Consider the following 21,963-nt stretch of genomic DNA (forward strand, 5'->3'; position numbering starts at 1 on the left):
ACGCTCACAGTGCACGCCGATTGCCCCCTCGGAGGCATCGCGTGCGTGCTCTTTGCCCAAACAAAACAACGCATAGATCGTGTGTGTCATCAGATGTTAAACAACGTCAACACGGATGCACACATCCTTAAATGCTTTGCTAGTGCTCGGCATAATGAGATAAATAGAGATCGCTCTTACCACAGAAATGCACGCTTCAGACAAAACAGTCAATGAAGACGAAGAAGAGAATGATGTGTGCTCCCGGCGTCTATTTATACTATAGTCGCACCGGTAGTGACGTCATGGCTGTCGCCGGCCAACGAGTTGGTGTTTTTTCAATGTATGCTTCAGACACGGGTCACGATGAGGCGTTCCCCATAGCGACCCCTAGAGGACGCGGTTCGAAGTTCCCATGAAAGGGAACCAGAGTTTCCCTCATTTCAGGGTTAACATACTCATGGTTTTCACTTAACCTCTTTTCTGAAATGGGCCCCTGCTCTGAAAGTCATTTTACCATTTCATTTTAGAAAAACTATCATCTGATATGCACAGAATCTCAAAGGACTTCACTATAACCCATCAAAATAAAAGTTCAGTTTAACTGGAAGAAACTTTGACAGAAATATATTACTATTGTAAAGTACAATGTATATTTGACAATGTAATAATAGTAATAATAATAATAAATAAATAAATAAATAATGTTATTTTTTAAGGAATATTACACAATTTTTCTTTTGTGTTTTAATTGTAGCAGTTAACCTCTGTTGTGCAACAAAATAGCAAGCATTCCATTTGATTATATTTTAAATTATTCATGAAATTGTTAATGTTTTAAGCTTTCATTTAACACTGATTTTGATCAAACGATATTAAATCACAAATGCAGAAAAATTTAAACAGACAACGCAGAATTCATAAAAATATAAAACATTTCATAGGTCCCTAGAATTTTTTAATAAATTATTAATTTGTTTAGACATGATTTTTGATTATTCAAATTTAATTTAACTACTAAAACAGTATCCGGCTAAATTAACGCAGGATAAAAAAATAAATACATTTGTGAGAAATAAAACAGATTGCATAGGGCCCTAAAAATTAACCATTAAAATTAAATCTAGAAAAATTTAAATGGGAAAGGAAAAAAGAAGAAGAAAACAATTTCAGAAAGATTTCATAAGGATCTACTTTTGGCAGCAGTAGCACAAAGCACAATTGCAAAACTCTGCCTGTTGTTAACTACAACAAAGAGAACAGGCTTGATGATCTTTGCATTCAGTAGCTTAATTTGATCCATTATGACTGTGAGTTGATGAGAAAGACCTGTCTGACCTCTTGAGAAAGGAAATGCATGGCCATAAAATGTTACTGATGAGGTTATAGTGATTAGCAGTTAATTGTTGCAGTTTGTCATGACTTGCCACATGCAACAGACAGAATAACATAAAAACAGATTTAAGGCTGGCAAAAACCTGTGAGGCAAAAATATCAGATGCAATGACAAGAATTAATCTAATTATCATCTAAAATTACCTAACAAAGCCCAGTCCTGGAACCATTAACTGAACCTAAATCCAGGCAAAATGTTATCCACAATACTGAAATAATCTTGATATCTAGCAGTATATGTGACAGGCCACCAACTGTCTCAGTCACAACCCTGATAAATCTGTGCATTCAAAAACCATTCCATCTGTGGGATACATTTGTGTCAGATTCACAACAGTAATGAGATGTTTTCATTTGTGTCAGCTGTTTGCCACTAGAGGTCACTGTCACCAGATTCTCATTACAATTAAATGTCAACACTGTGTCACACACATTATGTATATTTATAGTTCTCTTTGTTCTTTGTGAAATCTTGTCTTTGGTTTCCATTGCATGTCTCAGTGTTTATTGTTCCTCTGCTTCATTCTGATATTTTGCGGTTGTGATAATATTCTGCCGTGTTTGTAAAAAGTCTGAATACTCAAGACAGAAACAAACAATTAATTTGACTGCCAGAATCTTTAATGAATTATACTATCACGCATTTATCAAGGACATAAAATTACTATAAAGCCACATTCACACTGCAAATTTTTAGAAGTTAAAATCACATTTAAATGCAGGAGAGAATCCCATAAATTACTGTTTGGTGTAAAAGGAACACAGTCATTTCTGCAAATACTAAGGTCAATATATTGGCCGATTTTGGGCATTTTTAATAATTATTCTCAGTCAATATGTTATTCTGTTTGGTCAATAAAGCCCTAGGTAAATTTCAGCCTGATTTTATTATCAGCATGTACTCACTATGCTCAGCTCACAAAAGCCCCTTAAATTAATTTGTAACTTTTTACATCATATTTTTGTGCGTGCTATCAAATGGAGTATATTTTGAAAGCCAGTGAACCAGAATCAACTAAAGCACAAACTTACCCAGTTTAGTAAATCTGTCCCTTTTGTGTCCTATTTGTACGCTAAGCATGCATGACAAAAACAGAACTTTATTTTGGGCTTAAGTGTCGAAATAATTTTTATCGGTTTGATGTAAATCTTTGCACTGCAGAAGTGCAAAGTTGCATTTAGATACATTTGCACAGAATTTTTATTGCAGCTCAGAGGTGGAATTAATGCATTTGCACTGAATTTTCAATTGCATAATGCTGTGAGATTGTATTTTATTTAAACATTTAATTATGAAATGGCAGCGCTCTTGCTTGTGTGGTTTTGCTAAACTATATCATTACATAGAAATGTAATAAAGACAAACTTGTGGGGGAAAATGGCCCTTTATATCTTGAGTTTTGTGGGCATTAAAATAGGCTAAATCACACAGTGAAAGTGAGCACTAAAGTTGTGTTTTTACAAACCGAGTGACATACTCAATGTCAGCTCGCACATTGTTGCACAATAATTACAATATTATAGTAGAGGATACATTGTACACCCCTACTTCTGTGTGACTTGTGCTTTGTGCATCACTGACTACACCATTGAGGACACTTAATATTTGGCAAAATTATTGACTTGGCTGCATGGACACTATTGGATGAACTGAAATGAGCTGATGATGACCACTTTTTTCTTCAGAGCTGCTTTATAGATTAATTTAACTCATTCCATACACTCTGAAAAATGCTGGGTTATTTTATTTTAACCCAAATGCTGGGTTCAGCTTGTTGGGTCATTTTACTGGGTTATTTTTAATATTTTTTACCCAGATGCTGGGTAGTTTTAGAGTTATAGCTGCTGAGTTACAGTCAGAGCGCAGGCTTTATAAGTCCACTACATGAGCAGTTCTCAGGGCCGCCGCTGCCGATTTCGTGCACTTCTTCAGCGAAATACAGGTTTGTATACATTTAATTTAATTTATAAATTCTTTACTGTGGTGTAAATTACATTATTTTACGCAATGCAACATAAACACGAGATGTCAGTCAGCTGCGTCAGCTGCATCTTTCAGCTACGAGTGAAACGCGAGGCCGCGGTCTGAAGTTCACAGTTCCTTCACCGGATCAGATTTCGGTGACACACCGGCACGAGAATTAGCACTATTTTGATGAAAAAGGATTGGAGAGAACGGTTGAATAGACTTAAATTAAAATGCTACTTTTAAATGTTACATTTTTTATTTCGAAAATGCTTGTTAAATGAGTTTAAATGTATGTAATATTGTAAACTATGCTGTATCCGCCCAAATAAATTAAATGCGTTGTGTTCTTGATTAAGAATAAATGTTCATCTTTTGATTATTGCTGTTGCCTCTAGTAATTCTGTGTGATTTTTAATTTCCAGACCATTTTAAGCCAGCAGTATAATAATTTTTAAACAATAGTTAACTTAAATAAAACAACCCAGCATGGAGGGTAAAAACATTTAACCCAACCAGCTGGGTCAAAATAACCCAGCATGTGTTCTGTCCAATATTTACCCAGCACTGGGTTGCCAAATAACCCAAGTTGGGTTGTTTTTAACCCAGCATTTTTAAAGTGTAATTTATGGACTTTCTACAGTTATTGAACTGAACTGAATCAACGATGAACTGATTTCAACTGAATAATGACCATTTACTGTCTTTTTAGAGCTGATTTCCAGCAGAATTGAATTCTGTTTGCATCATTTAATCATTGTTTTCTTGTTTATCCATGTAAAGCTGCTTTGAAACAATCTGTATTATATAAAATGCTATATAAATAAAGGTGACTTGATTTGACCATCGATGGGCAAAATAGGAAAATTTGTCTCAGAATTGCCTTCAGAAGACATGGAATAAAGCCCTTGACTTGAACCCTATCTACCTTTGGTTTCCAAGGAAGAAAAATAATCATATGGGTTTGGAACAACTTGAGTTTGTGTAAATTATGGCAGAACTTGTAACTACAACTTGACTGTAAGTCATGTGGACATATCAGGCACACATAGAGCTCTGTGTTATATCTTTGCGTTTGCCAGCCTTTAGTACTCTTGATGATTTCCCAGCTCTGATTAATTAGGCACACAATATTCACAGCCAGCGAGAGCTGGTGGGTGGCAACACCATCATTATGCACATTTACTCTCAACTCTACCCTAGTAGCAGAAGAGGTTAAATGAAGCTTTACTCTGTTCATATGTGTCTCCACACATTTTAATTTCCATTGATTTGCGAGTTGGGTCAGAGAGTGCTGCATTGGAATTAATGTATTCCAGCTCTTCTTCAGCATGTTGGGTGCCCACCGACCACAAGGATTTAACTGGGTCATAGCCAGACCCCATCACACCCCAAGGCCATGTTTCACAGAGCTCTTCATTTAGACTGAGTTTCAAAGCAGCACTGGTACCAAAGTTCAAGTTCACACTAGCCAGTGAAAAGCATGCGCTGTTTCCTGCAATAGCTCTCACCCGACACTCAGAACCACTCAAACAAAGGGCAGGCGCTTTTCAAATACATATAATTTAATGGAAAGGGATAAAATGTGTGAAAATCCCTAGCTTCATAGTGCACGTCAATTACATACCGGAGGCCCAAAGATCACGCAGCATGTATATTATGCGGCATACAGTATACAGCCTTTTCACCTTTCGAAGAAAAGAAAATATTTGCAATGTGATGGCTAAAACAATTATTATTCAGACCATAGGGAAGCATGAATTATGATATGTGCCTTGTATTGATTTCACGGCTGACAGACCACCACCTTTAACCAGCGAGAAGCTTGCAGTTTTCCAGAGCAGATGATCTATCAAAGCAGTAATAGAGTAATTCTCCTTTTTAATTGGACAATGTTAGACTGGCGTGTTAGTCTCGCCGCTGAAATGCCTTTTTTCATGTAATCTGTAATTGAAATATGGCATTGCCACACAGACAGCCAGGTAAGAGATGCAGCCGCATCCAACTTGCAAAGCTGGTTTAATTACAGTGAGCTTGTTTGCCCATGGTATGTATTTATTAGTGGTGTTTGCAATAATCGCCTTTGCTCATACTTCTGGAATTTATCATTCTTGTAGGTTTTTTTTTTATGTAGGGGGGAAAAACCAAGCAACCACAACACGATAACCAGAAGTCTCATGTCCATTACATTTTTTGTAGCCAATTGGATTTAAATACAACTCTGTAGGAAAACGTATTAAAACAAAAATAAAGTTAAAATAGTAAAATAAATAAATAGTTACTGTTTCAATCACCAGCTGGAATGCCCATGAAATCCATTAGAGGGCATCCAACTCCATTAGACTCTTGCTCCTGTACTCTGTACTCCATTTCCCATGTGTTCCTTGCCCCTCATGTGATCTTGTCATGTGCTACCCTTGTATGTGTGTTATGCTGCGTTCACGCCATTTCGTAATTACCGTAATTTCGAGATGACAGCACGTGACTCTCGGACTCTGAATTATGCTTTTCTATGGCAACACTATCAATGCCTGAACAGAGCCTACGGTGGTCAGGTGGTACAGCGGTCACGTGGTACAAGTCGTAGCTCTCAGAAAACTCCCAGTTCACAAGTTGTAATCGGGAATTCCGATATGGCGTGAACGCACCTTTATGTTCTGATTGGTTCCTTGGTTGCATGTGTCATGTTCTGATTGGTTCCCTGGTTGCATATGTCTTGTTCTCATTGGTTGGTTTTGTACGGAGCCCCTAAAGCAGGGTTCCTCAATAGTCGGCCCGCGGGCCACATCCGGCCCGTGAGAGAAAAAAGTTTGGCCCACGCTAATTTCAAATAATGTGGCATGAAAATTCAAACGCAGCATCAGAAAGCTACATTAACTTATATCGAGTCTACACCAGACGCGAGCGGCGCGATGTGACGCAATAAAATACAACAGAACTCATTATAATCAGTGATGCTGTCTTGGATGCAGTGCGACACGAGAAATCCCCGACAGTAAACTGCTGACTCGTTCTATTTATAACGTACTGACACAACGTTCAAATGATTTGCAATGCTTTGTCGCATCCAGTGTAGATATGATGTGACAGCAAAAGCATGGCGAGTGTGTAGAAAAGAAAAGTGGACACGGAAAATAGATGATTCAAATGTGAATGGACTGAACAGTTTTGAGTGAGTGAGTGATGAAGGAGGGTTTTTTTTTGGCAAAGAGAAAAGGGCTGAGTTATGATTCTTATGGGAGCAGTTGTCAAGATCTTTTCCTCCTGAGAGAAAGACTGACACATCAGTGAGATTACATTCATTTTTGAATACTCAACCAGCTCTGTGATTTAGTCTTCACTTCAGTCCTGTAGTTGAGGAAGAAAGGTACAAAGATGATCAGTCTAAGTCAGGGTTCCTCAATAGGCGGCCCGCAAGGGCCACATCCGGTCCGCGAGAGAAAAAAGTTTGGCCCGTGCTAATTTCAAATAATGTGGCATGAAAATTCAAACGTAGCATCAGAAAGCTACATTAACTTACATCGTGTCTACACCGGACGCGAGCGATGCAATAAAATACAATAGAACCCATTATAATCAGTGATGCTGTTAACAATGGATGCGGCGCGACACGACAAATCCCCAACAGTAAACTGCTGACTCGTTCTATTTATAAGGTACTGACACAACGTTCAAATGATTTGCAATGATTTGTCGCATCCAGTGAAGATATGATGTGACGGCAAAAACATGGCGAGTGTGTAGAAAAGAAAAGTGGACATGGAAAATAGATGATTCAAATGTGAATGGACGGAACAGTTTTGAGTGAGTGAGTGAGTGAGTGAGTGATATCTTTGTTATGGAATACACGTGTTGGTTCGCAGTGAGTTCACAGTTTTAACGTACAAGTTTCCTTTAATTTATTTTCAAGATCTGAGGTAAAATATCTATTGTTGCTTTCACTATGGCTATAAAGATAACGCAAAATAATATTCAAACTCGCATTAGACACTTTTAACATTGAACAAAGCACATAATCATTACCTGAGATTATCACTGTCATATTTTGTATGTGCCGCGACGTCGCAGAAAATAAAAATCGTTCCTAAAATAGAATCCCATGTCGCTTATTGTCACGTGTCACTGTCGCGGGTGGTTAGGACAAAAACTACATGGAAAAGATACTTTTTATCGCGTTGTGTCTGATTGGGACACACGGTGTTCTAAGCATAAGCAAAAATCTATGCATAAAAATATTAATACTGACGAATCTATTAATTGAATCTGCAATTAGGGAAAGTGGAGAGAAGAGATCCAATCTGGAAATGAGCAGGAACAGTTGATTTGCATGGCAGACATGGAGATCCAGATTTTTTGTTTGTTCGTTTGTTTTTAATATTCAACAAGCAAAGTTCTTCTGTATCTAAATGCAAGTTAGTGGTTCATACAGCTCGTATGTTCACAATGGAGCGGTTCTTAGAGTTTTATTTTAAACTTGGTCTCAAGTTCAAATACAGTCAGCTTTGCTTATAGTTTAAGGCTCAGTTTTAGGACATTCTAAAACGCTTAATGTGGCTTAATGTACTATAACAGTGTGCATTGTAAATAACAATGTTTTATACTTTAAATAATTGGTGAAAAAATCTGAATATTCATCTTGTGATTATTTTAACAAACGAAACAATAATGTAATAATTGTAATAATAATAACAATTATATACATATATATATATATATATATATATATATATCAGTGCCCCTTGGCTCGCTTTTGTTTGTGTAAGTAGTAAAACAACACAAACGGGGCAAAAATACGTTTTAAGTTTAGAAACATTTTGAGTCTCCCCCTCCCTTGCCTCACAGTGATTTGGTCCAAATGCCTGCTTTCCTCTTTTACATCACCTACACATACACAAGTCCGGTGAGAGAGAACAAAGCCAATATTTGTGGAACTCCAGTAAGTAAGGCTGTCAAGGCTATTTTATTCACTTAAACATCGGATGAAGTGATTATTTTCTCTTTAATACAGATGATGCCAATGTATTTTTCAATGAGTCCGCTAAGTTAGCAATAATAACGTTACCTGCTTGACGGAAAGGGTTGCCAGGTTTTCATAACAAAACCTGCCCAATTGCTACTCAAAACTTGCCCAAACTAGGTACCCCAGTAAAAATCGTGTTCCGGGGGCTAAAATGCACGTTATTGGGTCCGCTTCAACCCGCGAACATGAAAAACAACCCGCAGCAACAGTGATAAAGTAGCCAAATTCCACGGGAAAACCCCTACTGTTAGACGAAATTTACGCCCCTGACATTGGAGGCCCAATTTGGTATTAGGCCTAATAAATACTATAAATACTAATAACAATTAATAACCTTATTAATAGCATTACTATCAGTAAAGCAGATAGCCATAATGCAACATTTCTCCCCCATAACCGTTAAGCTACAGAAAACTCTTAAGGGAGGCTAATGGACGAAGACGGTAGGCTAAAACCAAAATATGGTAAACAGTTTATTAATAAAATATAGCCTATTATGCACAGGATAGCAGACAAGCCCAGAATAGCTATAAACAAGCCAAAACCTAATTTAAAGCGAAACTGAAAGTACGGCACAGACTATAATACAGATTATTTAAATTGACTGTGTAACATTTTATGTGTATTGGTGATTCTATGTTTTATTTTAATAATGAACAGGCCGCGCTGTTTGCAATGAATATGTGCGCATGAGACGCCGGCGCGATCAAATCGCTGAAACATAAAATACTCCGTCACTTACAGTAGGGCATAATTCGAAACTGCTAAATTTTATAAAGCGAACACTGTTACGTTCTTATTTCACTCTGATACCTATAATGCAATTTTCCCTGAATATCCAAAAGACTGCAAATGTGACATTGATTTTATATAACAGTTCAACAAAAAAGGCAATATTAAGTGTACATTTAACATTTTAAATGTAGCCTACATTTTAAACAAAATATTGTCAATATTGTTTGTTATATTTTACAAGGAAATAATAGTTCCAACGAAATCCGCAACAGAACTGGTGTGCGTCTCCAAGCAACAGTGGTGTTTCGTTAGTGAATTAATCTGCAGCTTTTAATGGTTCGGAGAGTCAGTACTGATTAATAACCCATTCATAACTACAACTTTGCTTCGTTACTGAATGAATGAATGAATGAATGAATGAATGAATGAATGAATGAATGATCCGTGTCCAATGAATATGAATGAATGAATGAATGAATGAATGAATGAATGAATGAATGAATGAATGAATGAATGAATGAATGAATGAATGAATGAATGAATGAATGAATGAATGAATGAATGAATGAATGAATGATCCGTGTCCAATGAATGCTTCGCCTTGCTCATTAGACAGTGACTTGCCGCCACCTACTGGCAATTTTAGTTTTGAATCTACAAGTATCACTTCGTTTTGCCATCATTTATTGCTTTATTTATTATATTAATAATACACTTAATGAAATGTGAAGAATATGACATAAAACATGACATACAATTAATAAGGCTAGAAAAACTTTGCCTCTATAACAGTAAAAATGCACATGTAAATCAATTTAAGGGGGCAAATATTGTCCCTTAATGGAAAAGGTATGACTGCAGTCTAAGTAGGGGTGCTCAGAAGAATGTTAGGCTAAAAGGTTTGAGAACTAAAAGGTTTGAGAACCACTGGCTTAATGGATTACTGCGTTGATTGCCTATAGTATATTTTTAATAAAATATAAAATTTGGGCTTTTTATATCACTGTCTTCTTAGGCTATATTAAGCCACGCTAAGCGTGGTTTTCTATGGGGAAGAAAACACTTATCATGCAATTCAGCTCATATGGGCTCATCTGCTTGCATGTACACAGAATATATTTTTAATAATTTCTATTGGATATTTGGTATTTTTTATCACCGTCTTCATTAAGCTGCGTTTTCTTTATGGGAGGAAAACACTTCTGTTCTTCTGGGCTTACCTGCTTTCATGTAGGCTATAATTTATTAATAATAAACTGTTTACCGAATTCGGCCTTTTTATACCACTGTCTTAGTCCATTAATTAAGCGTTTTCTTTCTATTTACCGGGTTACGTTCATATTCTGGGCTATTCTGCTTTTGTTTTTGTTTTTTTAGTTTTGCGAGGGAACACAAAGTTTCTTGAGGGAACGCAAAAGTTTTGTGAAAGAACGCAAAAAATCTGAAAAATATTTTTTCCTCCGACCCCAAATTTTTTCACTCACTTTTTCCACCACCATGTCCCTTTAGGGGCTACGTAGTTTTGTCATGTGTTCTCCTGGTCTAGTATAAAAGATGCTCACACACACTCTAGTTGGCTGATTATCGAATAGCCATTCCTTGTAAGTTTACCATTTCCGTGTTTCCTACTTTACCTGTGTTTTTGATCCTTGGACTGTTTCCTTGTTTTTAGATTGTTTGCTGCCTGCCCTGACCATTGCCTCTGCCTTGGATTACACTGTTTGCTGGTGCTCGACCCTGCCTGTTTTGACCACGTTTGTGAATAAAGCCTTGCATTTGGATCCCCAACTCTATTGTGTCATGCTCCCCACGTAACAGTTACATTTTGACATTATTACTGTTTAAATCTAAAGACTGATCAAACATTAGGAATATTATTATTAATTCATATTCTAAAGTCAGGATTTTATGTTTCTCTTTAGGTTAATAATATAAAAAGCACTTTGATGGTTGCTAGAAAAAAAAATACACAGTCAACGTAAAAGAAACTGAAAATTCTCCAAGTAATGTTTTACACTTATATTTTCACTGTATAAAAGGGCCTTCATGCATATTTAAAATATATATCTGGGGTCCCTATATATATATATATATATATATATATATATATCGATTACCGCGATTTGAACAACTGAGGATAAATAAATACTGTACTGCACAGGGCTCCAGAGTGTGCGACTACATTTTGTGAGCGGTCGCACTGGCGCGACCACTGCATTGTTTAACTCATAAGCGCATATGAGAAACATCAAAAGGCAAACGAAACTGAAAGCATAACGAAACCGCGCTACTCGTTTGAGCTGCGCAGCACTTATAGAATGAAGAGCCTGGTTTATACTCGCCGCGTCAACAGGAGCGCGAAGGTGCGCGCAGCAAAAATGACGCGAATATTGAGGAAACGGTGGATGGTTTTCATGCTGAAGTAAAGTAAAAGACCGCTTCTTAAACCAAAGGTGAACAAGCAGTCATATTCATTTTTGTTAATAAACGTTTTGTAAGCTAGTTTGTCAATGTATATTACTGTTTTATTGTTGTTATGCTTTTTAATTAAGAATAACAATGAATCCATCTTTTGTTTTAGTCTTAAAAAGTGAAATATGTATAGATGTATGTAAGCAAATCAGACAATTATCTTTTCTTGTAAAACGTGACACCAAGATCGCGAATTCGAAAGTGAAAGCATCCGAAGCCCGGTTTAGCTAAAGAGAAACTCCCGTTCACAAAATTCAAATCACAAATAATACTGATGAAAAAGAAGGGGTTGAATGTTAACCACTTTCATTTTCATATAACTATAAACTATGATAAAAGTTCATCAGCATGCATTGATTAATCCCTAAAAATAAAAATATTGCGACCAAATCATGTGCTGGTGTGACCAACTGAGAAAGTTAGTCGCAAAAGAGCGACCAGTGGGAAGAATGAGTCTGGAGCCCTGAAGCATAAAACAAATTTTCATACTGTTACATCCCTAATATATATATATATATATATATATATATATATATATAGGGACCCCAGATATATTTTAAAAAAACTAATTTCAGCTACAGTAGTTGCCAAAGTAACATTTTTTAAATATCATATTTTGATAATAATAGTAATACCACTAAAAAATAACACTGGTCTGAAGATTCAAAAAGTCTGAAAACTCCTGGTCTGTAACAGTTTACCCAAAACGTTTTTCCCATGGAGCACAGAATTTGTTGTTTTGCAAATGTCCAAGCTTGTTTTTCACATACCAAAAATTATTATTTTTTTTTAATTGCAGTGGTGATCACTGACTGCAAACCTCTTCCAGTTATGCTGGCTTCTTTAAAAGAAATGGCAAGCTTTAGTAATATCTATTAATAATAGGCATGCTTTCAGTAATGACACGGGATCCTGAATCACAAGAAAACAAGCAGTAGATCAGAAAATATAATTCACAGTGTAACAGAATGAATGAACTGAGATACATAAGAGTGGCAACTGCCCACAACACCCTAGCACAACACCTAGTGTCTGTAGGTTTTTGTTTTGTTTTTTTTTACAGCGAAAAGCACATTTTCTTCAGGAAAAAAAAAAGTAAAATCAAGATTTGCTGTATACATACAGTAAAACCTAAATAGCAAATATGAAAATTCATCACAGTGCTGATTTTCGAATCTTAAGCTTATTGGGTTTCATTTAGTTAAATGTAGTTACAAATTTATAAGCTTTTGTCCTGGCGATCAAACGCGTCCAAATCCTTTCTTCAGTTTCTGCTGAAAGCGTTTTTGTGCTGAAAGCCACCTCCTGTTGAAAAGAGAGATGAGAAATGATGTTCTCTTCCAGGCAAAAGAAAATGACTCCACGTGAAGTGAGAATGTTTAGGCTGCCCTTTGATCAGCTTGAAACGCTGCCATTTATGTGACATCCACAAGCACTAAATGACAGTGACAAATGAGACATACAGATAAAAAGGTGGTGGATGATTGCCATGCTTGCAGAGAGACGATAATGTTATGTCGTTTCAACATGCTCTTTACATCAAAGAAGACGAAAGTACACTGGATATTGAATTCTGCGGCCCAATAAATTGAAATTACAGCTCTCTTGGTGGCTTAGGCTGTTTTCTTAACTGCGTAGTCTTCAGTATCAATAAATTATTTTAGGTGAACACAGTAATGTGATGTTGCCTGAAGCCGTGCACATTATTTTGCAGAAAATGAGATATGCTCCAACATTTTCCGTTCCTTTATTTCATCGGTTCTTTTAGCGTCTGAATTGAGGAAGAGTTGTCACTTCTAATGACTGTCAATAAATGTTATCTTTCTCTTGTACAAAGACTACACACAATATTCATCCATCTCAGCTATCTATTGTTCTCTCCTAGTCCAAATGCATGCTGGGAATAGAGGAGAGATGCGGGGTAATGGCTTCTCATCACTCATGTATATGAACTTGGGATTCCTATGGCAGCTCTTCTGTACAATCAGATTGTTCCCTACAAACAGTGTGTTTCAGCCCAACACACTGCCCAGCTGTGCTAAACAAGTGAAATAGGCTTACATTTGAAAATAAATAAATAAAGATGGGCCCACGTCTCTACAGAGGATAAGCAGTTTGGAGAATGGATGGATGGATGGATGGATGAATGTATAAAGATGGGCCACCTTACGCTATATTAGCTATATACAAGGTGCTATGACTTGACATGTATCTATATAAATCAAATATCCCACTAGATCAGTGGTTCTCAAACCTTTTTGATTGGAAGATCCCTGGTATCCAATACAATATTCAGTATTATCACTTTTTTATTAGCAGAAACAGAGAGCATTGCTATATAAAATGAATGAACTACGCTTCATTTTGAGATTCCAGAGGTTTCAGGAACGGTATACTATTCATTTTTTAAGAAATTTTGGATTATATCGCTTCCTCACCAATGCATCCTCTGCAGTGAATGGGTGCCGTCAGAATGAGAGTCCAAACAGCTGATAAAAACATCACAAGTTATCCACACCACTCCAGTCCATCAATCCACGTCTTGTGAAGAGAAAGGCTGCGTGTTTGTAAGAAATAAATCCGTCATTAAGACGTCTTTAACTTCAAACCGTTGCCTCCATAATATTTGATGCATAATATTGCTTTCTCCGTGGAAAATTTTGTTTACAAGCCAAAACAGCTCTAAACAAATATGTTGGTGGATTTTGATGTGAGAGGACAACAAGGGATGGACTTTTTCTTAGGAGTACACATTATCATGGATTATGGACCCTTTTTTTTATTATTATTTCATTCCATGTTTTTTATCAGCTGTTTAGACTCTCATTCTGACGGCACCCATTCACTGCAGAGGATCCATTGCTGAGCAAGTGATGGAATGACACATTTCTAAATTTCCAAATCTGTTCCCATGAAAACACAAACCCATCTACATCTTGGATGGCCTGATGGTGAGTACATTTCATTTTTGTTTTTCCTTTAATCAGAAAATAGTATTTGCTTTATCTGTGTCTTTTTTCTTCTTGACTAAAGATGGTAAAGTACAAAACTGGGACAGCTTACTTCACTCTTCCCATACAGAAAGCTTGCAGTGTAAATTTATTTCTGTGTAAAGCACCCAAACTCAGCTGAAATTCAATATTAAATAGATGGTAAAAACTTTGTATGTGTCAAAACACATATAGACTGTTAAAAGAGATAACTTTGCATTATTTATTGAAACACCCTCTATATTAGCACTGCTTTGTTCACTACACATATGACATGGCCATTCTTACACACCTTTACTAGAAAAAGTGTAGTTAAAAGAAACCGTAAAGCATGACTAAGGGTGTTGATTCAACTCAAGAAAGAGTTTGTATTATTGTATAATCGCCGGTCGGTCTGGTTATGAGTATAAACGTGAATTTTAAGACAGCTCAGATGCTTATTTGTGGGGTTCTGGTCACGCCCATGATTTCAAACGCTCACAGCAGAAGAGAATTTGCATTATGAACCTACAAGAATTCAGACAGGACTGGATTTGAATTGCCAGGAGCAGGGGCGTAGCCATCATTTCAGAAGTGAAGGGGACAGAAATGTAAAATGTAATAACGTGATATTAAAAGTGGGGGGGGGACACGTCCCCCGCGTAATCTATGCCCCTGGCCAGGAGCCTATTGCTATTGCTCTAATATGCAAATTTCATTTACAGTACATAACTGCTGACATATTTCAGAGCACCAATAACCCCAACTGATGCTGAGGCATACTGTATGTGAGAAACCTGCTTATTTCGCCAAGTTACAAGCAACTCAAAATATAAAGGAATATGTCACACAAAAACATGTGAGCTTGCAAGTGTGCACAGGAGAGCAATGGTGGCTGCCACAATTTTACTGTAAAACTGCTTAAATATCAGCCTATTTTTTTTTTTCAGGTTGTCAAAGCACTTAGATGATGATCAGCAAGCTACATGGTCTTTCTTGCTAACACTCTTGGATGTTTTATTAAACATTCGTATTAAACTAATGTATTATCATAGTGAATACACCCAAATTGGATATTCATTAAATTATCCCCTTTTGTGTTCTGCAAAAGAAAGTAATAGGATCTATCTTCTTTTGTCCATTTTAATATTCTAGGTATTATCAGCAGGCTGGAGTTGTGTGACCTTCATGAGCATAAAGGTTTACAGCATGATAGAATATCATTCAAGTACAGACGAGACAGACCATTTACAGATTATTAGCAGCATCTATCTATAGTTAAAGCGACAGTTCACCCAAAAATGTAAATTCTGTTATCATTTGCTCAGCTTCAAGAGTTTCTTTCTTCTGCTGAACACAAAAGATGACATTTTGAAGATATTTTGTCAATAACCAAGCACAGAGTGTGAAGAAAAAAATACTATCAAAGTCAATGGCAACTGTTTAGTTACCATCATTCTTTAAAATGTCTTCTTTTATGTTCAACAGAAGAAAAAAACTCAAACTGTTTTCAAAACAGTTTTGGAACTAATCGAGGGTGAATAAATTATGACAGCATTTTTATTTTTGAGAGAACTATCCCTTTAACACTTTGAGGTTTTGTTTTGTTGTCATTTACAATTTAGGTATTTAAATAGTCATTTTGCTTTAAAATTGTGGACAAACAGTTATTTTGTTATTTTAATAGTTTTTATACACATAATGTATCCCATGACTTACATTCACATATTTATATACATTTTGATAGCCATCGATTTGAACATTTGTCAGGATGTGGATGGATTCATATGTTTGTTTGTTTTTTACTACCAAAATATAATTTCGCTTTTTTTATCCAATTATATTTTATCATTATATATTGATATTTAGTCATCAATTAAGAGTCATCAAATAATTATCAAGATATTAATTGCAGCTCTACTGAGTACTGCTAAAAAAAAATTGACAAAAAAATCCTTAAGTATAGATTATAAAAAGCAAACTTTTTAACCAAATACAATTATGCAAACAGTGTCAAGAGATCTTTGTAATAGATAAGCCTCAATAACAGTTCAGTGGCTATATAATAAAATCCACATATGCTAGTAAAAAGACAGGAAATCATGGAAGTGAGAAATGACCAGTGGTGTGAGTCACGTTAACATGAGCGGTCCTGTCTGCGGTTCAGTGGAAATGATGAATCACCAAGGCAGTGGCAGTTAGCAAAGGTTAAGTGGATTTCATTCATTTGCCATGTGGTCCGTTAAAGATCGTGGGAAAATTTGATCTCCAAAAGATCAGCACAGGAACCAATAGTAACATACTTTGCTCTCTATGTGTTTAGATGAATTTCAGATGAAAAATGATGATGACCTGTATACTGCAGTGCCATTGAATTTATCAGCACACATTTTTCTTATTTAATATGAACTTCAGAAAATCTTAGTACCATGTCCCAGCTACTAGGGTTGCACGAGCTAGTACATTTTCAGTGCTGGTCTCAAGACTTGCATAAAGAGGTTTCATAAATTCATGTGCCAAATCAAATATGCAGACCATAAAACTATTTTGGATGATCCACTGCGACCCCAAATAGGAACAGCCGAATAAAGAAAACAAACAACATTATTATATAATATAATATAATATAATATAATATAATATAATATAATATAATATAATATAATAATTAATTAATTAATTATAATCATTTTTCTTTAAATTTCTGGGGGGGTTTTTATCCTAATATTTTAAAGTTTCATTTATATTTAAAATTCTTGGTTTTCAGTGTGGTCCGTGTAATATTCAAACAGTATATAACTTTGTTTATCAAGTGTTAAAAAAAATCATTCAATTGCTGACATGAATTAGGGGAGTCATGGTTGCTATAACAGCTTTTTGCGATATTTACTTCATATTAATTTACTTCATACTTCATTCATTTTGTTTTGACATCATGTTACTAATTAGCTTATCATCACAAGATCAAGATCAAGATTAATTACATAAACCTGGGCTCTTACACACACACACACTCATTCTCACACACTATGCACAAACTAATGTTATGGATGAGTCGGTAACATTAATTAGTAAAAGTATTACATGAAAAAATGGGAAATGGAGTTTTAACATTTCTTTAGCACTTCTTCATTTTTCTTTGAAGATCAAGAGAGCAGCACATTCACATGTTGATCAATCTGACTGTCCTGGGATTGATGGATCTTGATTAGCTGAGATCCAAACAATAGACGCATGGTGTCCTAAATACGTTTTGGTAATGGATTTTCAATGGTTCTCTATTCTATTGTATCTGAGATAACTGAGATACTAGTAAATAAATCTAAAACTAGCTTGCCGAATTGAACCAACAGAAAAAAAAAAAAATGCAATTGGAAAACCACACTGACAAGTGTACACATTGCAATAACAACCTCTTGAAGATTCACTCTTAAAAATAAAGGTTCTTTATTGGAATTGATGGTTCCATTAGAACTTTTCTATCACACAAAAGGTTCTTTTTTAGTAGAAAAAGGTTCTTGTTTGAAAAACTTTTTTAAAGGGGTCATATGATGCTGCTAAAAATAACATTATTTTGTGTATTTGGTGTAATGAAATGTGTTTATGCGGTTGGTTATTTGGGGAACCAAAAATGTTTCTGATATTGCATCGCTGCACAGTAAAAATTGGTAGCCTTCAATTGTTACCTTGAGAAGTTATTTCTCCCAAAAAAAATGTAATTTTGTTGGTATACATTTATCTTGTATAGGTTGGTTCAGTAATAATATTTTTAACCTGAATAAAACCAGTTTACTTAGATGCTACCATTTTTAGGTTACCATTTTTCAGTGCAAAAATGCCCTTTTGGAACCTTTATCTTTAGATAATTTTTCCAGGGCTACAAAAAAGGCTATTTGGATTGCAAGAGACAAACCTCAGCCACCAGTCGACCCTTGTCAAGGTCATCGCCTGATGCACAGACTGGGTAGAACAGCTTGCTGCACACAGTAATGACCATCTCAGCTGAGAATGAGATGCCTACGCTGACTTTTCTTGCATTGCATGGTTATGATTCTATGCAGCATAATACAGTCTGCTGCTTACAGGACTCAGATTCCAATCTATCGATCAAATCATGTGGACAGAACACACCTGAACCCAACAGCAGCTCATCAGAGTGAATCACACCAGTCCCAGCGACTGTCCAATGCTGGTTTCTGCAATGACAATCTCAGTACAGCACGCACTCCTGATGACAATATCTCCAGTGTCTGTTTCCATGACAACCTATTAGCATCAGCACTGACATACCTGCCTGCACCTGTTCGCTGTGTACTTTCACATCACAGATGATCTGTGATCAATGCCTCTCCAGCACATGATATCTCTCTTGAGTCCATATTAAGCTACCACAATTGGTTTATTTTCAATACTCGATTCATTTTAATATGTGACTAAGTAGGCTACAGTGGTGGCCTGTGAGGGAATTTTTCAAGGAGGCTTATAGGCTAAATAACCAAACCTGATTGCAGCACGTTTAGCTAGGCCTATATTATAATCTTTCCATTCACCAGCACAACGCAATATATTAAACTGATGAAACAAATTACAGAATGCCATATACATACGACCATTATAAATACATGAATGGAGTCAAATACCTACTCCCCTGTTTGTCCATCACAAATTTGGCTTAATGTGAAAATTTCTCTACCTTGTTCTTTGATGGAACACAAACGTGATTCTGAAAGATACATCTGATATTGAAAATACAGAAGGAACCGCTGATGATTATTGACAAATGGGGCAAGTTTAATTTAGCATCTCTTAATTATTTTTCGGTGGCATTTTGTACGGAAGCAATGTTGTGTAATTTTAATATACATTCTGATTGGTCAGTTTAGTAAGGATAGGTGGTTTCTGTTAGCTTGCTCTAGTGAAGCGATTAAAACGTATTATAAAAGTATTCAAAAGTATTATATTATATCAAAAGTTTTTGATATCTCACTATTGGTCATTTATTTTTCTTCCGCGGAGTGGTACGTTTTATCCCCATTTCTAACCAAACGGGATGCATTTCCCATTTCCGACAGTAGAGGGTGATGTAAGTTTACCAAGAGGTGTTGTGTCGAAGTCTGTTCCCCCTATGTTTCCCCTTAGTTTAAGGCCCTGTCCCAAATGGCACACTTCACGTGCATTTGCGGGTCCACGAGACTGTAGGGTGTCCCATTCGTCATTTTAGTTTTCAGAAGGGTGCTCGCGAGCGCCCCCTTTGTGGCCGCTATGCGCCCTTGATGCGCACTTCTGCCGAGCCCGCACTGGGGCGAGCTCCGCAGCAGACTTCTACCCGACAATCAAAGCGGCATTACGTCACGAAAGTGTGGACTCAGAGGAAGACCTCGAGGGTTTAGGATGCGATTTGGGACAGGGCCTTTAGCGTTCCCGCTACGCAAACAGCGAACAGAGAACACGCGTGTGCTCGTTCCACTGTTCCCACACACTGTTTCCGCTTATCTTTTTGTCTAAATATTATCTTATATTGTTTAATATTATCTTATAATATTACTATATATTTAGGTATTGATCACAGGATCGATTTGAAAGTTTGGAAGGCTTTGCTGACTGCGCTGTATATGTATGAAATATGAATTCAAACAAATGTTCAACGTAATTCTACCTCTAACAAGTATATTTTTCTTGTGTGTGCTTCTCAATCTCAGTTTAAAATAGTTATAGTAATAGTTATATATATATATATATGTACAGAGCCGATCCTCCCTATACGCAAAATACGCAAGCTGCATAGGGCCCCCGAAACACCTGGGGGCCCCCTTGCTCTCAAAGATTATTTAATTTTAGTTTTGTTTTTCAATATGGCCAGCGGTTATGAAAACATGAATGATCATTTCTTTTCATGCGGTGCGCTGTCGCCCTTTCTACGTAAAATCAGTGAAATCATGTAATGTGAATGTCGTACAGTCTTGCTCGAGACTAAAAAAAACGTGTTGAAAGCGTACCGAGCCGCGGAAGAGACGCTGTTTCTCAAGCGCTTTCCGCGAGCGCGATTCGAGACGGAGTGAAACACAGACAAATGCGTTTCATTCATTCATTCATAACCACTCATACCCCACTCCACCGCCCCTGAAAAAAAAACTATAATAGACTATAAAGAAATCTAATTATTTCTGGATACATTAATAAAGGAGAGTTAATGGTAATGGGAGATGCTGATGTAGTGACTCAGAAGTTGCTGATTCTTCAGTGTATGTGTATGGAGCTTCACCAGCATCAGTCTGATAAATATTAGAACCTGCCTGTATAAGAAACATACAGGGAACAGAATCCGATGGTGAGTCTGTTTGTCTAAAACTATAATTCCTACAAGTTCAATCATCAAAATCCAGATACAACTAAAAATTTGAATTTGTAAATTTGATTATCATTTAAGTGAATTTTTTATAAAAACATAATAATTATGCAAGCTAATGATGTAGTTGAGTAGGCTAATTTTGCAGTAATTAAAGTACCACATAACCTCAAAAGCATACAATACATTATATAGCTCTGTACGCTGTTTGAAACGCTAAACTAAGGGGAAACAAGACTTCGACACAGCACCTGCATATAAAAACATGCATTACAGATTATTCTTAGCTGAACGATAAGTAATTGGATTTATGTGATAGTATAACGCTATGTCGTCCTCAACAGAGATTATATAGTCAGAGCAAAGTTTTGTCGCTGAGACCAAGACAAATATGTATTTTATCTTGCATTATAGATTTTATTTTCAGGGTTGCATGAAACCTGGTAAACGTGGGTGACGCTACAACTTATCCTGGGGTAAGATGGAATGAAGATAATGATCATTTGTCGGGATAAATGGCTAAAGTCTTTAAACCTTATTGACCATATAGTCAATAAGTTCATTGTTTTTTTTTTTATTATTATTATTTATCCATTTTTGAGTAAAACATCCTAACTTCTGGTAGTTTGATTAAATAGCCTACTGATTTAAGAAAGATATGTTAAAAAATAATAGGAAACAGTATCTCGTGCATTTGATCAAATTGAGAATTCTGTACATACAGAACATTTCAGCACTTTTTGCCCAGTTTTCACACTGCAGAAATAGTGTGAGTACTATGTTATTCTAGACAGCTCTGTTCAGTAACGAAGTGCAACACAAGCTGTTTAAGATAACTTATGGATCATAGCCAATTCTGTATCATATACTTTTACTGCCCTCTTGTGTTCATTATAATAGAATTATTTACAGAGGAAGCACCTCTAAATATATATATATATATATATATATATATATATATATATACTGTATATTGTGCCGATGAGATGGTTTTTTTTATGTTATTGGGAATGCATTTAGTTTATCATATTATCAACATTTAATGTCAGCCTTAAAAAATGAATGTAATCATATTACATGT

The 21,963-nt window shown here is 36.1% G+C and overlaps 1 long non-coding RNA gene across 1 annotated transcript; it reads right to left on the reverse strand.

Moving 5' to 3' along the window:
• Positions 1-7,449: 7,449 nt before the first annotated feature.
• On the reverse strand, positions 7,450-19,569 carry LOC107703905 (uncharacterized). Its single transcript, XR_001635882.1, has 3 exons — positions 19,559-19,569; positions 17,561-17,563; positions 7,450-7,542 (listed from the first exon to the last, which is right to left on the reverse strand). It is a non-coding gene; the product is annotated as an uncharacterized LOC107703905 (long non-coding RNA).
• Positions 19,570-21,963: the final 2,394 nt, after the last annotated feature.

The sequence above is a fragment of the Sinocyclocheilus anshuiensis genome, unplaced genomic scaffold, assembly GCF_001515605.1.
Source record: "Sinocyclocheilus anshuiensis isolate Anshui unplaced genomic scaffold, SAMN03320099.WGS_v1.1 scaffold991, whole genome shotgun sequence".
In the NCBI taxonomy this organism is placed as follows: Eukaryota; Metazoa; Chordata; class Actinopteri; order Cypriniformes; family Cyprinidae; genus Sinocyclocheilus; species Sinocyclocheilus anshuiensis.